This window comes from Mixophyes fleayi, chromosome 6, assembly GCF_038048845.1.
Source record: "Mixophyes fleayi isolate aMixFle1 chromosome 6, aMixFle1.hap1, whole genome shotgun sequence".
In the NCBI taxonomy this organism is placed as follows: Eukaryota; Metazoa; Chordata; class Amphibia; order Anura; family Limnodynastidae; genus Mixophyes; species Mixophyes fleayi.
The window spans coordinates 156520056-156536277 of NC_134407.1; the positions used below are offsets into that span (position 1 = coordinate 156520056).

Genomic DNA, 16222 nt, shown 5'->3' on the forward strand with positions numbered 1-16222 from the left:
GAAAAATCAATGTTAACGCTCTATAGAACCATCCTATGGAGATATTTAGGACCTCTACCGTTTATCTTCTCTGGTGTTCTTATAATGTGGAGACTAAGGCAACAGTCTCAGGCAGTTTTTTGGTGGTGATGACATACAATGGGGTAATATTCTTTCTGTAAAAATGTTAATAATTGGTTTCTACCTTGTTGTTAAATCAAATAATTACACATTTTGTTAGTGTAAACTGCATAGAAACATGTTTCTGATTTTTGTATAAAAACCAGAGTTCTGTTTGTTCGTCAGTCAGCAGAATAGCTAGACCCAGGGCCACAGAGTAATCTCGGGGCCCCACCACTGTTGACACTTGAGACCTCCCGCCAGAAAAATGCAGCCCCACTGAGTCTGTCGAACACATATTTAGGTGCATGCCCACAATTTGTAAATGCCCTTGTGAAAACACTTTGTAACATTTTCCAGGATGTAGATCCACATTGGCATCAAGCTGTCCGGGAGGTGGCTCTGTCATGGGGGCGTGGCCATGTGATTCGCACCGTTAGACTCTGCCCCCTGTCAGACATTGTCAATTTCGGCCAATCACAGCAGGGGACAGGTCCAGGAATACGTCTTTAGCACCGCCCTCACCCACATCACCAACAAACAAGGCATGCTTTGGGAGGTTGCCTTGCTCTCTCAGGAGTCTGGAATAGCTCCCAAACATTCGGGAGTCTCCTGGGCATTGCAGGGGAGTAGGCAACTATGCTTTAGAACCATCCCCTTCAATAATTACAACTTTTACTTTTTTCCTCATAAATATTGCTTATTTATGCCTTAAATAAATCATAAATGTGAGAAGACACTGGAATTGTCATTTTTATATATATGACCATTGTACACTGTACAGTGCAAACAGCATCCCATTGGAAGAATAGGGAACATCCACCTGACATTTGCCATTTTCAAACATGTAGAAATCAAACCAACAAGGCCCCATTGCAATCTGTCCACATCTTGAAACTTTTTTAAATATCTGGTCTTGCAAAGAGAAATATAATTTTTGCTTGTGTGCGCAATACAAAGAGATCAATCTGCTCACAGGACCACTCAACCAATAATTGCTCTGATTGGATTGCAACAAGTATTATCAGTATTAGTTTCAGCAATTTTGTGTTATATTGACATAGTGTAAGTATGTTTCCTTTTTGAGTCCTAACTATATTTCCAGTCACTGGCTAAAGGACCAAATAAGAACCATGTGTCATGTTTGCTTGAGATATGTTAACCCTGCTGATGCCAATTTTTGCAATAATTTCTACTTCAGCTCTTCTGATACAGCAAATAGATGACCGCATTGACTCTAATGCGGACAACTTTTTAATTAGTAATTATTTATAACATTTCTATTAAGGAATTAATATGCTCTGTTCTAGTTTGGACAAATAAAAATGATGTTATTTATTGTAAAATATAATAAGAGCTAGATTTAAAGGGCGGTTTGCTCAAACCACCGCTTTTCGGATATTTTTCCGGCGGTTTTGAAACCGCCGGATTTACTAAAGCCCAAACCGCTATTAAAACGTCCAGAATTGACACTTTTCAAAACCACCACTTTACAAACCACTATCCCGATTTTAACAATGACCAACATGCAAACAGCCGGATTTACTAAGCTGGGGTTTTCAAAACCACGACAAAACAGCCATCCAAACGTCCAAAATGAAAGAGGTGGTTATGACTGGCGAAATTGATCAAACTGCATGTTGTTTGAGCTATTTTGCCATTCAGAACATAAGAGAAAGCATCATTGACATTTTAATTATTTGGAAAATCATTATTTATTGATAACGGAACAAAATAAATTTAAAAAAAAAAAATTTAATATTAACTTATAAGAGAATTTTTTTTATATATTGTTTTTAAAGGGACACTATTATAGCATTATATTAAGTGGGAAATGTGAATATATAATATTATTAACTGATTGTTAATGGTGGATATAATTATTTATGTTGCACAATTTGTCATTACATATTGTCTGAATAATATAATAATTAAATAATTTTATCCCCTGAATATAATGTTTTTGTTTTCCCCTCATAAGTTAATATTTAATTCATTTTGCCCTTAATCAATAAATAATGATTGCCAACATAATTTAAATGTCAATGGTGCTTTCTCTTATGTTTAGAATGGCAAAATAGTTCAAAGAGCATGTTTGAGCTATCAAGCCATTCTGAAGCACGTATTAAAACTGTCCTGTCCTGTCTTTTGGATGGTGGTTTTAATGGCGGTTTCATCCAAACCACAGGCAGCTTGGACAAAAGCTTTTTCGATCCACCATACATCGCCAGTCATTTTAAATTGAAGCCTCAAGCCGCCCTATAGTAAATGTGGCGGTGGTTGCGGCGATGGGTGGCGGTTTCAAACCGCCACTAAACTCGATTCTTAGTAAATCTAGCCCACAGTTTGTGGAGTAATGGTGGCCATTAAACCTGACTGTGCCTGTGTTCAATTTCTCTAGTTTAATTAGTAAGGGGGAGATTTCCCGCGTTGTTCTTTAGAACAATGTGGGCCGCGCACAATTACCATTATTACGGTAATTGCTGCGCATTCTTACCGTTACTACAGTAATTTCAATGCTGATTTTTACTGGCAAAATTCCATGGGGAACTAAAATCTACCCCTTTGCAGGGCGGATTAAGGGAATGAAGACCCCTGGGCTAAGGGGCCCTCCATTCCCCCGCGAGGACCCCAATGTTAGCCGCCCGCCGACCCTAAGCGCTTACCTGTCAGTGCAGTCCTGCTTCCGCGGCGCTCAGTAATCTGCTTACTGAGGAGATCTCGCGAGAGTTCATGAACTCTTGCGAGATCTCCTCAGTAAGCAGATTACTGAGCGCCAGGGATGGAGGACTGCACTGACAGTGCTCAGCAGCATTGATCAGGCCGGGGGCGCCCCCGGCCCCGACCGATCAATAATGCTGCTGAGGACTTTGAAGGGCCCCCTGGATGCCCGGGGCCCCTGGGCTATAGCCCAGTTAGCCCCTTAGTTTATTATTTCATCTTAAAATGAAAATCAGAGATAATGTTGGGCCAAAGAAAAGGAAGAAGAATATTAGTATTTGTATGCATGGTATGCTCTGGAAGCCAGTGTGGAGACTAGCTGCCGAAATTGTAATTTTTATTTTACAATGCTTCGTTTTCTAAGCGTTCTGACAGGCTAAAGGGAATAGTGATAAAGCAATATGATGCAGAAATGTTAGTGGGTACATGCAGTAATCTTATAGAGGCAGTACAGATCAAAATGAATATAAAACTAGATCACTATATAACTGGTACACACAGAAGTATTATAAGACGGTTGAGCTTCTACATTTCAGATATGGCTGAACTACATATCTTGTGCTGCTTAGCCAGCTGCCGACTTGCTGTGCATTATGGGAACATAGTTCATCTACAGCTGGAGGGTGGAAGATTGGATTTCCCTGATTTAAATGGAAGTAACAGAATATGTTGTATCATTTCTGCTTGTTTTATCACATTACAAATATTTCAAATAAAGAAATGTGCACAAGTATTTAGGGGCCAATTTATCATGACCCTGCAGTTTCAAGACTTCCTAGTGCTGTCACAGAAAATTTTGGGCTGCACAATTTATAATAAAAGTTCACCTAGGCAGCTTAGCGATGCTCTACTCCCCAGCTATGGTAAAAGGACTTCAGGGGCCTGATTCATTAAGCATCTTAACTTAAGAAACTTCTTATTTAAGTCTCCTGGACAAAACCATGTTACAATGCAAGGGGTGCAAATTAGTTTTCTGTTTTGCACATAAGTTAAATACTGTCTGTCTTTTTCATGTAGCACACAAATACTTGATAGCTTATTTGTACACTGAAATTTAAAGTTGATATTTGGGTGCTACATTAATGGGTGATACATCAGGCCCCAGATTCCAGTTCCAAATATAATAATAATAATAATAATAATAATAATAATTTTTTTTGTAAAAAAAAATGTAATCAAACAGAAAACCTACCACTGCATTGCTGTACTGCATTTTTAAAACATAAATAAAAAAAATAATCTACTTTAATAATAAGGCGTTTTTTCTTGTCCCTAGCTGCTACTATCGCCATCCTGAGAAGATAAATAGGCGCTTCGTCGTAGGCTACGCAGCAAAGGCTACATATATTTTTCACCAGCCAGGGGGCTTTAATAAACAGGGAGAAACGCTAAATCTGCTGAAAACTCCACTCTTCATCGGATTTAGGGTTTTTCTCAATTCAATAAATTTACAGTACCTCTTTATGTGTAAGTTTCATATGCAAACTGATTTTGTCAACAAAATAGATCTTTGTATATCTCATTTCTATCTGTATAGGCGAAAGTCGCCTGACGGTCCCCATGTAATATTTCAGAAATCAGTTGACACTGGTTGGATTATAGCCGTAATCTGATTTTCTCTGCTTTCCTCATCTGAAAGCATTAATGGAGCCCCATATGAATTGGCTAGAGAGCCTTATGGCTGGTTGTTTCTGAAATAGCCTCCCATATCTGTGGCCAATTTGGATATAAATCTGGCTGTTTGGCACTTTTTAGTAAAAATGGATGGATCTACCTATGTATGGACACCTTACAAGTTTGGGTTAGAGCTGAGCCTCGTAAATGTGCACATAGCACATATATGAAAAAGGCATGCAGCTAGACTGCCATTAAAGCGTACCCATCGCATGCATATCTATTTCCACTGTGTCTACATGATGAGTACACTTTAGTAACACACTATTTCATCAGCGTTGTCTTTTGGATTGTAAAAATGCATAACAAACTTCATTTTCTAAGGATTTGTTTGTGGGACCCCCTTGAACTTGTGGGGTTAATTCATACTTGCCAACTCTCCCGGAAAATCCGGGAGACTCCCAAAATTCGGGTCGGTCTCACGGACTCCCAGGAGAGCAGGCAAGTCTCCCGCAATTGCCTGGCCAAAATGATGCGATTCGCGATGAATCGCGTCATTTTGGCCCAGCCCCTCCCACCCTCTAGTCACGCCCCTCTCCCAGACTGCACTTGCTGAAAGTAGGCAGGTATGGGTTAAATGGTTTTGTGCTGAGCCATCACACCATAGACTGGGTAATTGCAGATTCTGAATTCAGAGAGAACAAACAAAATGAATTTTATAAAGAAGCCAATTTCTCGATCAATAGCACAGCGCAGTTTAATGTGTCTGATCCTGGCCTTGCAAGCAGCACTCTGGTTTCATTGTGAGCAGGAAGCTGCATTGAAAATAAACAACTGTGGAGACTTACTGCTGTCTAAAAACTCAATACATTTATGACCTTGAATTTAGCTTAATAGGCTGTTAAGTGCACATTATTTAGAATGGAGAGTAACTTATTACTAGAAAATACTAGTTCCCCGGCATGTTATGTCACCTGGCCAGTAATTCCATTCAATATTGTTTAGTGCAGAATCTGACAGGTACAAGCACTACATTAACAGTTCATAAATACCTCCAAGAGTTCAGAGGCTTACTACAACATTTTAATCTGGGGGGCAAGTATACAACACTGGCCCCTGAGCAACGACTCATCCATAAAAAATATTTTAGGCACAGAACATAGAGGCTAAATTAAAGGAGAAAAGCCTTTTTTGCTGGGGAAAACAGGTGTTTAATATTTATTAATGGGGTTTCCGCCAGCAATAATCCCCATTAGATGAACGTATTTATCAAGCATTAAAGTGGTGCTCCCTGTTCTAGTAACATTATCCCCAGATGGTGTTACTAGAAAAGAAGTATTAAAATATGCTTTGTTCATGCAATAAACCTTTTTTATCTAATGCAGCACTGTTTAAATTATTTTAATAATTTATACCAATTTAAGGTTCTTGATAAAAAATATTTATTCTTTGCTGCTGAAAATAGCCTTTGAGGTGCAGAACATTTACATTATATATAGTATAAAATTGATTTTATATAAATTGTTGTTTTTTTACACAAAGTTTTGATTTACTTTTGGTACTTGTTAATTATATGGATCCCTGTATAGCTCACTAATGCCACATCTGCTGCTTGAACTGCTGTTTACAAAGCTCCAGCTGCTCGCTCAAGTCAGTGAATAAGTCATCATGACAGGCAAAGGAAGATTTGGAAACTGTTCAAGTGGAAGAAGCGGTGTCAGCGACCAGGGCCACCAAGAGAAATTTTGGGCCTTGGTACAGCAACTTCATGGGCCCCCCTATAGTTGACTAGAAGAGAAACTTATTTGCCGCTGTGTAGCCATACCATTGGGGGTGTGACTGTGTGTCATTAGGGGCATGCCTAGGACATAAAAAGCGCAAGACAAGGAATAATTTAATATATCCTCATTAAAGGATACAACCATTTGGTGCTACAGGACTCCTGTAGTCTAGGGACAGAGCCTGTAGCATTATCATTAGAAAAATGCCAGGCAGCCTTACTCATATATATGTACACTTTGCCCACATGCTTTACTTACACATCGCCCCCCCCTCTGCCCAGCAACTTTATACACACATACCCCCTCTGCCAAGCAGCTTTACACACCCATACCCCCTCTGCCAAGCAGCTTTACACACACATACCCCCTTTACCCACAAGCTTTGCACACACATACCCTCTCTGCCAAGCAGCTTTACATACATATACCCCCTCTGTCAAGCAGCTTAAGTCACACATGCCCTTCTCTGGCCAGCAGCTTTAATCACACATACCGCCTCTGCCCACATGCTTTACATACACATACCTCCTTTGCCAAGCAGCTTTACACACACATACCCCCTCTGCCAAGCAGCTTTACACACACATACCCACTCTGCCCAGCAGCTTTAATAACACATGCTCCCTCCCCATCACATCACATCACCCATTGTTCTTAACTTTATCTCCACTGCACAGCACACAGTTACCAGCATCTATCGACTGCCTTATGAATATGGATGTGTGGTGCCCCAAAGCCCTGTTAAACAGCAGAGAGGAGTGCATAAACGCTTTTAAAATGCAGGGCTACAAGGGGTTAATTGTGCTCCTGAAAACTTGTGCCCAGGAGTGATTGACAGGAGGAGGATAAAGGCCCTGATTGGCTGGGGGAGTAACAGGAAGAGGATGTGCAGGAAGGAGGAGAAAGAGAGAGCAGCATGGTAGAAGGAACAAGGGGGTGGACGTGCAGCTGAGCAGAGAGAAGACTGAGCTGCTGCCAGAACTTGTGACATTGCCAGCAAAGCGGACGGAGAACAGCTGGGGACACGCAGCGGGGCACCAAAGACAGTCTCCACTAACTGCAGAACCCTCTCAAGGTAAAACCCTAGCCTGCAGTGTATTGCACACACCCCAGTGTCAGAGGGCAGAGTGATGAGAGAATCTACCCAAAACTGCCATTGCATTCTTGTACAAGGAAGGATTGTGAGGGTTTTTCCCCCAGATCATACCTTTACACAGGCTGCAGGGAACAATTAAGACGGTCGTTTCAGCTATATCTTATGTGTTGATGATATCTGGACACTATCCCCTGTTGCAGAGCAGATGTGCTGATAAAGATTCATTGACTGTTGAGAGAACAGCGCCATCTTGTGGCTGAACTGAGCAACAGCCCTGCTTTTTACTATCATACTTAACCCTTGATGGAACACTACCAAATTCCTGTGCACAGGTCAGCCCAGGACTGAGTGGAAAATATGGTAACGTTACCGGGGATAATATTGGTGCACCAAATGTTTTAGATGATGTTAATGTTATGTGATTTAGCTAAGAGTTGATTTATTGATATTGAAGGTGTGACATTCAGCGTTAGCGGTACCGCTGCAATTCAAGTTAACCCAGAGGGAGTAGCACGGTAACCCAAACGCTTGAATAAGAAGGAGCCCTCTAGTGGGTGCGGTAGTGACCGTAAGAGTCTTGATGGGTTATTTTTGATGGTTCTTGCATCATCACCAGGCAGATATTGTTAACTTGAAAGTAGTAACTGTGATTACCAGTGTGCTTTATTAGACAATGTACATTGTAGATGTTTATCGCTATTGTGCCTTATACTCACCAGATGTATGTTATATGTTAAATGCTATTGTGCTCTATGCTGATCAGACGCATTATTTTGTCATTACTTTTGAGCTGAGGGGGTCAGTGGCGCGGTGGCTTACTAAAACTATCCTTACCGCATTCTCAATAAACCCAAGTTGTTTGACCAATCCTTGTCTCTTTCATTGAAGTATTTATCTCCTGACCACCGGATATCCGAACAGAAAAGAACCTGACTCGTGTCTGGAGGACAAGGTAAGAGAAGGATTTCCCATCAGTACTCGACCACCACAGATGCAGCCTGTGCGATCTCTGCATAGTCTGTCACAGCACATAGAACTCACTGCAGGGGCATCAGTCATTCATAGAATATTGTACTATAAGATGTAGAACAATATGCAGACCCCCCCTCCTTCTCAGGAAACACAAAAATCAGTACCTGCCCCGCTCCTCATATATATATATATATATATATATATATATATATATATATATATATATACTCCCAGCTACCAGCTTTCATGACTTTGGGGTGATTGCTGTGTGAGGTTACACACGATTCCAATATAGTGTCCCATACTGGCCCACAGACTAGAAAGGCCCACACCTGCAAACAAAGAGTTAACTCTTCACACCTCCAGACTGTTGCACAGATGTAAATGCAAGCACACATTAAACTTGTTGGTCAATGTATCAACAAATCACACACTGGCATTCAAAAGGTTAACTTGGTCAAGCTATATTCTTCTTAACAGGCTAATGGACTCGTTAGAGTAACAAGAACACCACCTACTAAATTTATAGATTTAATATACAAAGGTACAGGGCATTCAAATATAAAAAAAAATAATTAATCAACAATTAACATAACATATACAAGCAAAGCATTTTAAACTAAAAGGGGTTACATTCAGAGTATAACTTACATGAGTTGTATAACCTGTGCCATGGGAAATTGGCTAGGAAGATAAACTAGCTCAATGTGGATTGATTTTCCCAATAGACTGACAATTTTTTGTAACTGGTCTCAGCTTTTTAAAGACTCCTTTACACCTTTCCCTACCTCCCGTGGGGGGGTTGTGGTCTGTGACACTTTTTCAGTCACCATTTGCATGGTGCCTGATTTACTACCCAATTCTACTATGTGACCTAACTTTTCTGTGGAGCGTTACAGACCCAATTTTATTATTAATAAATCCCCTATGAATTTGTCCATCTTTTGATACCAAGCAGGCAAAGATACAGTAAATTAGTAGATCTTATACTCATTTCCTCTTCTCTGTGCGGCAGAATTCTTAATTTGTCATATGAGCAGCCCTTCATCATGCTATTGAGGAATATGTGGTTTATCAATACTTTTATCGATTTTAAGTGGCATATTTTAAAACTTAATTATTCTTGTCTATATGCTATAGCCAAGTCAGCACATGGTCTCTTTGAGCCAGACACCATGCTGAGCGGTTCCTAAAAGTCTATTAAGGTGTTAAAACTCCATCCTTTGAAGCTGCTACAGGTGACACTGCTATCTTATAACACTGGGATGTGCAGAGCCACTAAATACAAACACACACAGACTCTCTGGCTTCACATTTTACACTTCAGTAGCTCAATTTATCAGTGGATCCATTTGATATAACATATTTACACTGCAGTTATGATTTAGGCCTTATTCCCCACCATTATGTGATGGGTTAACCTTTATATATAACTGTAAGTTCTCTATGTTCACGACTATATATATATATATATATATATATATATATATATATATATATATATATAGATAGATAGATAGATAGATAGATACGTATATAGTGGTGATTGGCCACCTTCTAGTGGAGGAAAGAGTGATAGTTTCCCTCAGAAACCACATCCTAAAGGTGCAGAGAGGGTTAAATCTACACACACACACACACACACACACACACACACACAAACAAACACAGACAGCACAGGAGACCAGGGTCTAAGCAATCAAGGAATCAGCTAGAGCAGTTCTGCGGAGGAGGGATAAATAGCTAACTTGTGTTGTGAGAGAGGGACTGGTGCCTAAGTGGTTCAGCAGAAACCTGTGTGAGGAGCCATCTGTTCACACGCTTTTCACAATATATAAATATATATATATAATATATATATTCTATATCTGAAACTATTAATATAATAATATATTAGTATTAATAATATATTCAATATATATTAAATACTGAACATGCACTTACCCTATTTTTCCCTTTTCTGTTGCTCTCATTTTGTCTTTCTTTATTTCTACTGAAGATGTGCAGGAGGAGTGGTTCTTCCTTGCTTACACAAAAGTGGAAGCAAGGAAGAGGCGAACAACTACAGACCAGTGAGCCTTACATCAGTATTAGGGAAATTGATGGAAAAACTCTTAAAAGAAAGAGTTGTAGAATATCTCAAATCAGTAACTTACAGGATCCCAAACAGCATGGATTTACTGGGGGAGATCATGTCAAACAAATATTATAGACTTTTTTGACTGGGTGACTAGTAATAGATCAAGGAGGGGCTGTAGATATCGCTTATCTAGATATTAGTAAGGCTTTTGACACTGTCCCACATTGCAGACTGTTAAATAAACTTGAAAGCTTGGGATTGGATTCAAAGATGGTGGAATGGATAAGATCTTGGTTGCAGGATAGAAAACAGAGAGTTATAGTAAATGGAGTGCATTCACATGAGGGAAAGGTAATGAGTGGAATACCCCAAAGATCTGTACTTAGACCAGTGTTTTTAAATATCTTTATTGTAAACATTGCAAATGGTATTGAAGGGAAAGTATGCCTATTTGCAGATGACACAAAGATATGTAATAGGGTAGACACACCAGGTGGGATAAAACAAATGATTGGTGATCTAGGTAGTCCAGAGGAATGGTCAAGAGAGTGGCAACTACAGTTTAATGCCAAAAAATGCAGAATTATGGAACTACTGAGAAGGGAAGGGATCTAGGAGACACTGTTTCAGGTGACTTAAAGGCAGGAAAGCAATGCAGCAAAGCAATGAGGAAGGCAAGTCAGATGTCAGATGGTTGCATAGGGAGAGGAATCAGTGGAAGAAAGAAAAAAGTAATAATGCCACTGTATTGGTCATTGGTACGGCTTTATCTAGAATACTGTGTTCAATTCTGGAGGCCATATCTCCAGAAGGATATAAATACATTAGAAACTGTACAAAGAAGGGCAACTAAAATGGTGCATGGCCTACAGCACAAAACTTACCCGTAATTACTAAAATAACTTAATATGTATAGTTTGGAGCAGAGAATGGAAAGGCGGGACATGATAGAAACTTTCAAATATGTCAAGGGTTTGAACAAGGTACATAAGGGAAACATTCTTAAAAGGAAGAGAACTACTAGGACATGCACTGAAACTGGAGGGAAGTAGGTTCAGAAGAAATTTGAGGAAAAACTACTTCACAGAAGTAGTGGATAAGTGGACTAGCCTCCCATCAGATGTGGTAGAAGCTAATATGGTAGAGCAGTTTAAACACGCTTGTTATAGACATAAAAATATCCTTATAAAAAAATAAGGGATAAAATAAGGTTTAAGGTTACCATAGGTTAATAAAACAATGGGCAGACTAGATGGGCCAAGCGGTTCTTATGTGCCATCAAATTCTATATTTCTATGAGTGGGGTTCACTATGCCATGCCTATTGGAACCACTTACTGACAAACAGGCTTGAATCCAATTGAATTACTTGGGCAGGCATCCAGCCGGATACAGCACGGCCTATGCAGATGCATTCTATTACTAGTAGTATCTTACTAACAGAAAGGCTCCAGATTAATTATTTAAATAATCTTGGTATATCTTCAGAAAAAGCAATGTGTCATATGGTGTGACAGATTTGACACTTTTATGAAAGAGCTATAGTTATATTGTTGATTTGTATTAAATAAACATAAGCATTCTTTATTTGGACATTTGAGTTAGTATCAATATTGTTTCCCATGTCCATTGTACTGGATATTACTAGTGGAGGGTGAGTGGGTAAAAGGTAACATGGTGAGCTCTGACTTGTTGCCGGAGTCACTGCCGGTTAACTCCAGGTCCACTGTCCAGCAATCATTGTTGGTAAATATGCTGTCAGTGCCTTAGTACAGTAACAGTTACCCATATTACTGATTCCATGTTCTCGATTGGCCCTCCTTACTTGTCTGATTCCACGTGAGGGAGTGATACTCACTTCTTGCCTGTCTTATACCTAGGAATGGAGTTTCTCAATTACTTGTTTAGTTCCTTCGAATAAATTGTCACTCATTTCTTGTCTATCTGGCTTTTTAGAATTTAGTAACATTTATTACCTGTGTTACTCTTTGAAATAGAGTGACACTCGTGACTTATCTGCCTGGCTCCAAACAATTGAGTGGCATTTTTAACTTGTCTCCCTGACTTCTCGAGATTGTCAGGGCTGTTTTTTAGCCATGTTCTGTCATGTGAAAGACTCACTGGAGAGTTTCCTGCACTCTGGTGTATGGTCATGCAGGCTATGAATCGGAGTGTTGGATAACCATTTTACAATGCATTGTACATACTACCTGCAATCTGATTAGTGAATTAACAGTGATCCACATTAATCAGTGACACACAGGTGGGTAAGTAATTGTGTCTGCATTGTGTCGCCACCAAAAGACATGTGGTCTGCATTGTGTTGACACTAGGGATCTGGTATCTCTATTGTAAAGCCACCAGTAAGATGGTAGTCTTGCATTTGAATTCATACCTCCCAACTTTTAGATGTCCCATGGCTGTGAGGTGTGAGTGTGGACACACTACACAGGGGCATGCCCATGTTATGCTGGAGCGTTTCAGTCCTTCTGAAGCACTGGGCTGCTACCAGCCCCCTTCCCACCCCTTGAATGTCATGCATCAGTCACTCTTACACATGGAATTTAAAGGGCAGCCATCAGTGCCAATTGTCAACTGTACTGGAATCTGGACAAATGGCCTCACCCATGTGACATCAGGACAGCACCCTTAAAGTGGGACTGTTCCACCTAAATTGGGACAGCTAGGAGATATGATAAAGTCATCAGAAAGCATTGGTCTGCATTATCTTGAATATAAGGTTGATGTATTAAAGCATTGTGATAGGGCCTTATTTTGTTTTGTTTTTGCTGTAATTAATGGAACACTTTGTGGATTGTATTACCTGTGCATACATTAAATAGCAGCATGCAGAAGACATCATTGTTTTAAGAAATTCAAGACTGCTTCTTTGAATGTCTGACTTCCTGCAATGGGTGACACACATTACTTATTTATGTGGCAAGTTGGAAACGAATATTCAATAATTACTTATTTAGATGAATGTTTGGTTCAGAACAACAGTCATTATTTTTGTGTATAGTTTCTTCAAATGGCTCTAATTTGTTGACTGACTGACTCTTTGGCAGGAGTGACAAGCTCACCCTATGTATATCATTATTATGGTGTGGAACTCATTTCTTGATTGAGAGATGCCTTTGAACTCAGTGATACTCATTACACAATTGTGATATTGCTTAGATTGAAGGAGCATGCCTAACCCAAATGTCCCTCTCCTGTGTCTCCTTGCACCTCTCACCTCTATATTGTCTTATAGAAGGACTTACATCACACATGCTCATTTTTAAATCCTCCCCTCCCAGAGATCCCAGAGGAGAAGGTCATGTGACAAGTGTAAGTGTAGATGTAGACGCCATTATGTCACCATGACCCGGCCCCCTGCGTGTGATGTATACCTTTCTTTAATGCGTTCCTTTTTCTTTCTGTTTTGGTGTGTTGTCTAAAAAATAGAAAACACCAATTTTGCTTGTCTAGTAGATCTTTAGGTACATGAATACAGAACAATTAGACTTGCCTCATGTTTATAGTATCACATCTTTTACAAATTGTTTTACAAAATGCAAGGTATATCAGTGAAATCAAAATCCATAGTACACAAATTAGCCAGATGATATTGATTAATTTGGGTTCATTGTGTTGCTTAAGCCATGCATTTATACTGTATGTGCTGTTGATATTTGCACTCTTTCGATTTTTGTAATGTGGGGTTAAGATAAAAAAAAATCTCTTACAAGTGTAAAATGTGAATTTGCATACATATACAACATTTAAGAATGTGGGCAGGTTACATAGGAAGTCATATTCAGCCTGGCAGCTCATAAATCAACTCCTTGTTAATTGGTATCCGTGCTAATTTCAGCAAAATGCACAATTTTCTACCTCCTTTGGGTGTTGTACCCTTCAGTCTATCACTGTCTCTATTCTGCCATACTCAGCCCAGAATGTGAAAGCAGATGCAAAATATCGGGGGTTTATTAATAGTTCTGGGAACAACCAACAATGTGCAGCTTTCCTGTTGGTGGTTGGGTGAAAATAATTATATCCTGCTGCTTATCCTGCAGAGGCGACATAATAAACTATGGCTTGCATTTATAAATTATAGGGTTCCACTTCATAACAACCTGAATTAGTGGCTGTTAATATCAAACCACTAATTAACCTTTATTTCTGAAACATCAACATGTTTAGAATTGTTGTACAATAGGGAAACAACCTTTGCAAAAACCCTGAGGCAGTACAAAATGGTGGCAGTGAAGCCAGCTTTTCAACAGCCGTAACTTAAGGTAAAATGAAGAGGTATTCCTTATTAAAAATGCATTTGCAGCTTTAAAATGTTATTTTTGGGTATCCCACATCAATTCATTTCTGTACCTGAATGCTGGACAAGCTCTGTGCTGGTAGCCTTACAAGTCCCAATGTGCAAGGACCAAATGACAGGTAAAATGATGTTATTACTTCTCCAGAAACAGCGATAAGTTTAATTTGACATAATGGGGATTCATAAAACTATGCTGACTCTCTTTTATTGGTTTATTTTTACATTTCTACATCATACTTGCCAACTTTTCCTCGTTGGCTTCAGGGAGATCCCGGGGGAGGTGGGCATGTGGGGGCAGGGCTTGACAAATCACATCATTTTGGCCCCACCCCTAAATGATTGTCACAATTTTGGCCAAGTACACCAGGGGTGGAGCTAAGATGACACGATATTTACGTCATTAAACCCCACCCCCCGCCACTTATCTATTGCGGGGGCGAGAACCAGTAGGGACAAAGGGCACAATTTCTGAACTGTGTCATCATGCCACAGATGGTGAAGCCAACCACGTCTTGTACTGGCTCAGAATCAGGGAGAATGCCATACTCTTCAGGGAGTGAGGGATGTCACCCCTATTTCAGGGAGTCTCCTTGACATTCAGGGAGAGTTGGCAAGTATGTTCTACATATTATATAGGGATGTGCACCGGCGACTTTTGAGGTCTCGTGTTTTGTGTTTTGGATCCGGATTTTCGTTATTTTTGAGGTTCGGATTTGTCTCGCAAAACACTTGACGAAAGGTCTCGGTTCGGATTTAAGGTATTGGATTCGGATTTTTTTTGAAAAAAACATTAAAAGTTTAAAAATCAAGTTTTTGGGCTTATTTTCACTCCTAGGCTATTATTAACCTCAATAACATTCAATAACAAGCATTTCCACTAATTTACAGTGTATTCTGAACACCTCACAATATAGTTATTAGTCCAAAACGTTGCAAAAAGGTATCTTTCTGGACTGCGTAGAGGAGTGGGTCACCACAATATATATTAAAAACCCTGAACTTTTATGATTCGCACCAATAATTGTACCTGGACTGCGTAGAGGAGTGGGTCACCACAATATCTTAAAAACCCTGAACTTTTATGATTCGCACCAATAATTGTACCTGGACTGCGTAGAGGAGTGGGTCACCACAATATATTAAAAACCCTGAACTTTTATGATTCGCACCAATAATTGTACCTGGACTGCGTAGAGGAGTGGGTCACCACAATATATTAAAAACCCTGAACTTTTATGATTCGCACCAATAATTGTACCTGGACTGCGTAGAGGAGTGGGTCACCACAATATATTAAAAACCCTGAACTTTTATGATTCGCACCAATAATTGTACCTGGACTGCGTAGAGGAGTGGGTCACCACAATATATTAAAAACCCTGAACTTTTATGATTCGCACCAATAATTGTACCTGGACTGCGTAGAGGAGTGGGTCACCACAATATCTTAAAAACCCTGAACTTTTATGATTCGCACCAATAATTGTACCTGGACTGCGTAGAGGAGTGGGTCACCACAATATCTTAAAAACCCTGAACTTT

The 16222-nt window shown here is 39.7% G+C and overlaps 1 protein-coding gene across 1 annotated transcript in view; it reads left to right on the forward strand.

Moving 5' to 3' along the window:
* Nucleotides 1-16222, forward strand: part of ASIC2 (acid sensing ion channel subunit 2) — a 648661-nt gene that overhangs the window by 8587 nt on the left and 623852 nt on the right. The gene's annotated exons all lie outside the window — the stretch shown is intronic.